The sequence below is a fragment of the Tribolium madens genome, unplaced genomic scaffold (genome assembly GCF_015345945.1).
Source record: "Tribolium madens isolate multiple individuals breed KSU strain unplaced genomic scaffold, Tmad_KSU_1.1 Scaffold_11;HRSCAF=98;Tcas5.2_LG3b, whole genome shotgun sequence".
Lineage (NCBI taxonomy): Eukaryota > Metazoa > Arthropoda > Insecta > Coleoptera > Tenebrionidae > Tribolium > Tribolium madens.
In genome coordinates, this window is record NW_025400975.1 from 8,422,457 (window position 1) to 8,429,321 (window position 6,865).

The 6,865-nt window shown below is 30.4% G+C and overlaps 2 protein-coding genes across 2 annotated transcripts in view; both read left to right on the forward strand.

Annotated features, from left to right (window-relative positions):
- Positions 1-3,274: 3,274 nt before the first annotated feature.
- The window catches only part of LOC123007895 (neurocalcin homolog), a 56,110-nt gene continuing 52,519 nt past the window's right edge, over positions 3,275-6,865 (forward strand). The window contains exon 1 of the mRNA XM_044403400.1: positions 3,275-3,398. The gene's annotated coding sequence lies outside the window, so the exon portion shown is untranslated. The remainder of the gene's footprint in view (positions 3,399-6,865) is intronic.
- Positions 3,474-6,865, forward strand: part of LOC123007904 (neuronal calcium sensor 2) — a 45,936-nt gene continuing 42,544 nt past the window's right edge. The window contains exon 1 of the mRNA XM_044403420.1: positions 3,474-3,747. The gene's annotated coding sequence lies outside the window, so the exon portion shown is untranslated. The remainder of the gene's footprint in view (positions 3,748-6,865) is intronic.

Here is a 6,865-nt window from a genome sequence, read left to right on the forward strand (position 1 = left end):
AGACTGTTCCATTCTTGCTGCAACATCTTCCACAATCTCAGGAGTTCTTTTTTTGGGCGCTCCGCTACCGGTTTTTCGTCCAACAGTCCCAACAAAACGAAATTTTGCGACACATAAATAAATTTGATGGACCAATTTTTGATAATCCATAGGAAAATTGGGGAAAGCATTTTGAAAATCATTAAGGCAATGATCTACAGAATACATCCATTCACCATTCTGTTGCCGTTCGGCGTGTTTCAAATAACTCTCAGTAAGAAAAATTTTATGCTCTAATTGAAACATTTTGAAATGCCACTTTGACAATTCAAATTTCAAATCAAAGTGTCAACATTAGTAGTGCCAACCTGATTCAAAATCCACAGCTTGCTCTAATTTATTATTTAAATGATCGCACGGTACTAAAACAGGTTATTTGTACCACAAGGTTAAAAACAGTCAATTTGCAAGCACTTAAAACAGTTTTTGGATGTATAATACACAGTATTTTTTAGTCCAACTAATTAAATTGTCTCAAATTTGCTAGTTTGCGCTAGGAAAGTTACATGTGTTCAGGTTGGCAACACAATGTCTAAATTAGACTTCAAATTAATTAAATTAACTCAAAATTAGCTCCAAACAAAAATTAAAAAAAAAAAAAATGGATTTAATACATGAAATTTTTAGTATGAAATGTCAATCATAGATGACAACGATAACCATTATTGCCAACATTTGATAATTTTTTTGTTTTTGATCCCAAAAAAATATTTTATTATACAGTGTGATTCCTTTAATAAAGATACTTTTTTGTAAATTATTGTGTTTTTTTTTGCGTTCCATTAATTCTGATAAAAATTCTAAACACATTCTTGTCACCTACTCAACTTTGTTCTGTAGGTGAATTTTCTAGTCCACACCACACATAATTGAAACATTGACCTTTAATTGTTTGTATATCGATTGTTCTGAGGTGTGGCACTTTTTACACACGATTACAATAAGCTGCTTTTGCAATTTTGTTTTATCCTTTAGGTAATTGAAAAAATGTGTTTAATTTTTTTGTCAATGTTTATTTGAGTCTGACGTTTATAAATGACATTGTTTTCAAATTAAATCAAAAACCAGAACTACCAACTTCATTTATTAAAAATTACCAATTGAAAAAACAGACTTTATAGAACGTTTCAAAATGATTGCTAGGCTTTGACAATGTAAATCAGGCTTTAATTTTAGTTCCAAAAATTTTGTAATGTGAACATTTTTTAGATCACAATACTTAAAAAAATTACATTTCAGTTGAATTCTGTCAGAAAAAATAACATAATTAATTTTTGTCCAAAAGAAATATGTATGGTTTTGGTGAATATAGAAGAAACAGAAAAATGGGAAAAAAATGCACAAAAAACCTCTTAAAAACGACAAATGTAACAAATTGTGAAATAGACGTAACTTTAACCAGTAGCGTACAAAGATTAAAAACAATATAAAACTGTGAAAGTACCAATGTTGCCACCTTAAGTTTGAATTTCCATGACCTACCGTCAATCATTTTGAAACGTTCTATACTTGCCTTCTAAATTTTTTCATACATTTGATTTTAAAATCAATAATTTGTAATTTATTAGAAGTTGCACAGTCATTTGTTTCTAATTTTTTTAATTAATAGGTACCGGTTTTGTGTTTTCTTTTTTCAATTTTTGAGACCTTTTTATTAGAGTTTAATTTTTTTCAATCAAGAACCGGAACACCAGGTTCCACTGTCTTTTATTAAAATAAAAAAATTGCTAGTAGTGAAAACGTTAAAACCAGTGTCGCCAACTGCTTTTTTCCAAAGTTTCCAAAATGTTTTCATTCAAAACCAAGTTTAAAACAATGACAAATAATACCAGAACTTTATAAAAAAACTTACTCAGGGTCAGTTTCATAATAAAATTTAAAGGAGCTTTAAATTAAATGTTGTTTAGATTGTGCGGATTACTTGGTTTTTGTTGAAAAAAATAACACATTCTAAACCAATATTAATTTTTAAGTCTTTTTAATTCGATTATAAAGCTGGCCCTAAGCTTTTATTTTTCTAATGAAACAAGCAAAAAATATATTTAAAAAGTTGCAAAAAAATTTTTTTTATAGGGCGTTTCAAAATGATTAACATCTCGGTAGGTTATGGAAATTCAAATTTAAGGTGGCAACATTTGTAGTTAGAGAGTTATAGGTTGTTCATTTTTGTACAATTGCAACCACTGCTTTGTGTTTTGTGAATTTTGTCGTTTTTTAATTGGTTTTTGTGCTTTTCCTTTTTAATTTCCTTTTTGTTTGACGTTTCTTCCACATTCCTTGTGGACAAATAGGCTATGTTATGTCATTTTTCGCGATCTAAAGAATGTTTAGTAACTTTTTTGGAACTAAAATTGAAGTCTAGTCAATGCCTACCGAGATGTCAGTCATTATGAAACGTTCTATAGTTACTGTCATTACATTTTTGGGTACCAAACTGACTCGAATTTACAATTTTCTCAAGAAATAGAAAGTCACCAGTAGTTAAGACATTTCTCGAGTCTGTTTATTAATTCTCAAAATCCGCTAGGATTAATAAAAAATTCCAAGTTGGCAACAATGGAGTGCTTGGTAAAAATAAAAGTAATTGTTTATACGAAAAGACAATATCGCATATTTGCCACCTGAAATCCTACTTTTTTATTGGTGGACGTTTCAGTTTCCGTCCAAAACATAAAAGTTGTCGTTAGAGTTGGTATAAAAATGTCGTAATCGGCTGTGGTTATTATTGGCCGTTATTCATTTACATAGAAAAAACATATAGTATACGATTATAAATAAACCTCACGACTTATGACGCATGAGCAAACCCTTAATGATAAATTAATCAATGTAGCTGACTATACCTATTCAATAGCCGATGAAGGTATTCTTGTCACGGACTTTACAACGTAAAAGTACACACAAAATGTTTTGCAATTGTTTCAACTTAAAAAAAATAAATGTCCCAATTCAGATTTCTCGACCCTAAATAATAAGCACTTGAGCTAAAGTTAACTAACTCTAGTATCAAAGATTTAATGCTTTTAAGAGGATTAGTTGTGGGGTGAAACAGGGGTACCTACATAAATAATGGAATTTGGTTCCGGTATGGTGGCAGTTCTGTTTTCAAGCCAACTTTCTTAGGCCTTGTTGTGTATTTTTACGAGATTGAAATATGATGAAGGCGTTTTATTCGAGACAGATTTATTTTAATTTTGGCGCATTGACTGTGCCAAAACAAGACCACGCAAACGCAATGAAGTTGGCGTAAACATGGCGTTAGTCGGGTAATTGCTTCAGTGGTTGTGATGAAAACAATTCAATGAGAAAACAAATAAAAATTCTCGCAACTTTATTTAATTTATTCGTTATTGTATAATGTGAGTTTTGCAATTTTTGTACGATGTGAATGTTTTTTTTTTGTTATTTTTATTTCCAATTGGTTTTGAAATTGTTGTAAGAGAAAAAAAATAATCGGATTTTCAGTTTTAGAAAAGAGTGTTGCTCCTGTTGGCTTTGTTCTCACTGCCTCAACTATTTTGTATCATGTGTAAATGTCATTAGTTCTACATTTAGGTTAACTGTTGTATTTTGTACCAATGTTTTGTCATTTGTTGGACAAGCTGTATAATATTTAAAATAACTTGTTTGATAAGTCTTGTGTATAAAGAAGACTGCTAAAGGACGAAAAACGTGACACTACCACCAAAATGTGTGCCAGTTATTTAGGTGAGTTTTACATTTTTTTTACACAAGTAATAGCTTAAATTAACGCACCGAGTGTAACATTTTGCTAATTTAAAGTAGTAATAAAAATTATTCTATTTTTGTTTAGTATTTTCAGTTTGTTTCAGCAAAATCGCTCGGTCGGTAAAGTAGGAACATTTTTTCGTGTTTCAATAGAGGGCGACGCGTTTATCATAGGTGTATTGATTTATAATGCGTGTGTATCTTACTCTAAATTATAGGTTTATTTAACACTTTTAAGCATGTTTTCTTGTTCAACGTGTCATTTAACGTAATTACATTGCTTCCTTTGTTTTAATGTCGCAAAACAAAAGCTAAATAATAGTATTTACGTTATGTCAATGGTTAGACTTATGCAACACAAAATACACACTATTTTTTGAGGTTTTATTAAAAAATTGATTGGTAATACAGGGTGTTTCACACAACTTTACGAGGCTTGCGCCTAATGTACGCCTAATGTATTTTTGTATACCAAATATACAAAAATCACAAAACACTACATAAAAAAATACACTTTTAATTATTTAATTTTTGGATACCCATGACAGTAGTTGTCAAACTAATCACTGTTTCATTAATAGTCATAAACTGCAGTTTTTCAGAAACAATTATCATTTGTTCTATCAAGAGACGGCATGAATATGATTCTAGTTTACTTATCTTAATCACCAACTAACTAAAAACGTTGTAATTTTTCAAAGGGTGAACAAACTAGGAAAGATTATTCAATTTTTCAAAATTTTTAATCGAGTTCGTATCGGAATATGTATTATTGATTGCATCTTAAAGGCGCAAGCCTCGTAAAATTATGTGAAACACCCTGTATTAAGTAATAGTCAGTGTTGCCACATCAAGTGTCTATTGCCAATTTGACAACAAAATAGATGTAGAATATAAAAAAAAACATCGTTTTCTTTTATTTTTGTATAACAAAGTTTCAAAAAATCAAGATAAAGAGGCAAAATCATGAAGTTATTTTTGTTTGGTCTAAAAAATTGAGGAAATTTTATGCATATTGCGAAATAAAACGTTATTCCATTAAAAAATCTACAATTTCTCATTGTAATTACATGCAGCATAAGATTTACGACTTTTGTGTTCTAAAACACAGGAAAAAGTTAATTTATGACCAGAATTATGGGTCATAAACGTAATTTTACTAATGTATTAGTCGTTTCAGTTATTGGACATTGAAAATTATTTGCAATTATTTGTGCATCGAAGGATCATTTTAGGGTGGCAACCATGCGAAAATTCAAACAATCCTAACCTCAATCTTCCTTAAAAATATATTTTTTTAAATAAATGTGTACCCCAGGTAGCAAAAAATAATTAAAATTAACAACGTAATTAACATAGGGGAACAAACATAAAGATTTTTGTCATTATTGATGTGATTAAATTTGTTCTGAATGACATTAATGACACTTTCTGTGTGAATTGGCCTTTAAATTAAAGATGCATTTAGACTTCTACAACCTACTTGATGCACATTAATATAAGAAAGAGTATAGTTTCAACGCATTTTCGTTTTGTTCTTAGTAACAAAAAGCAGATTTGTCAACAAGAAATTACCACCTAGAATTTGAATTTTTAGGAAAATTACGTTTTTCATATTGTTTGTAACTAGAATTTTCAGAAGTAATTTTGAATACCTAGGATTGGTTATCCCTTGTTGTTGACGGTTGACGTTTTTTTGTCAACCTGCTGTCTACTATTAATTGAATTATTTATACAAGCTGACAGGTAACTTAACCTAAATTTTGACACTAGTTATAGTCAGAAAAGTGACAGAAAAGTAACTAGGTTGCCGACATCCTCCGCCTAGAAAGTAGTACTTTTGAAATTGGAATATAACAAATAAAATAAATACAGTTATCAATTTTTTCATTAACCATTTAAAAAAGTTTGCAATAATGATGTTTCAAAATTCTGTCAAAACATTGTCCGCGTAGGAATATCAAGACGTATCGCGATACCAACCCAACAATTTACAAATTTTAGCATAGCGATTCTAGTACTTTTCTTGTTTTTTCACCAAGATGTCAAAAAAGTAAAATCTATCAGTTTAGAGTATACGATATCTTTTGTTTGTCACCAGAAACCAACTTGACCAAATTTATGACAACCTATTCACGAATATCCCTAAATTTTAGGGAGTAATTTCAATATTTTGAAACAAAAATGGATGAAAGCTTGCTATTATACCAAAAATGGTTTGTTCGTTGTAATAACTGAGCTTTTTTCAGTTTTCCACGTTCTAGATACATTTCACCCTCTTGTTTCTTGTATTGTCTTTGTTAAATTGAACCAACTAGTTACTTAAATTGATTTTGTACGTGCGAATTGCTAACTTAAACCAAGTTAGAGAGCACTTTCTCTCAACTTATGTTTTCAGGACACGCACGCTATTGTTAACAAGTAACAAATATCGACCAGTTGTCAAAATGATGAAATCTAAATTCTAAATTACAAACTTACTAGCCTTCAAAACTATATGAGAATTAGATATTTATAGTGGCGTTTAATTAGCAGCAGATTTTTCCGAGGTTTTTCAGTGTGTTTCGCGGGTCAAGCAACCTCATCGACCTGAAAACCTGAAAGATAAGATTGTCATCACACTCTCTGACGTAAAACTATTACGATAGACTAGCGTGCAGATTAAAGCTTGGAGCTTTAACAACAGAAAATTTGATCAAATGTGATTACACACTTGGATTATTTGCAATATTTTATCGAAAACTGATCGTTTTGTCCTCGGCTCTTGTTATCTGCAATGCGCCATATTCCAGGGACTGCTATTCTCTCGTCTCGAGCTGCTATACATTATGAATATAACATTTGACTGATTTTTGTTTGAAGGATAATTGGCTATGCAGCGATGCATAAATTCATAATCAATTGTTGTGTTGACACACCTAGATTTCAGTAATTTCATTCCTCGCTCTACGTCAGCGAAAAAGGCCAGCTTACACGAGGGCAAATTTGACTTTTGAGACCTTTTGTGTTAAATTTTTGTCAAGCAAGAAATAAAAATTTTGATATTTTCTCGCGGTTTTGCCACTATCAGATTTTAACGAAACTTATAAAGGGGGCT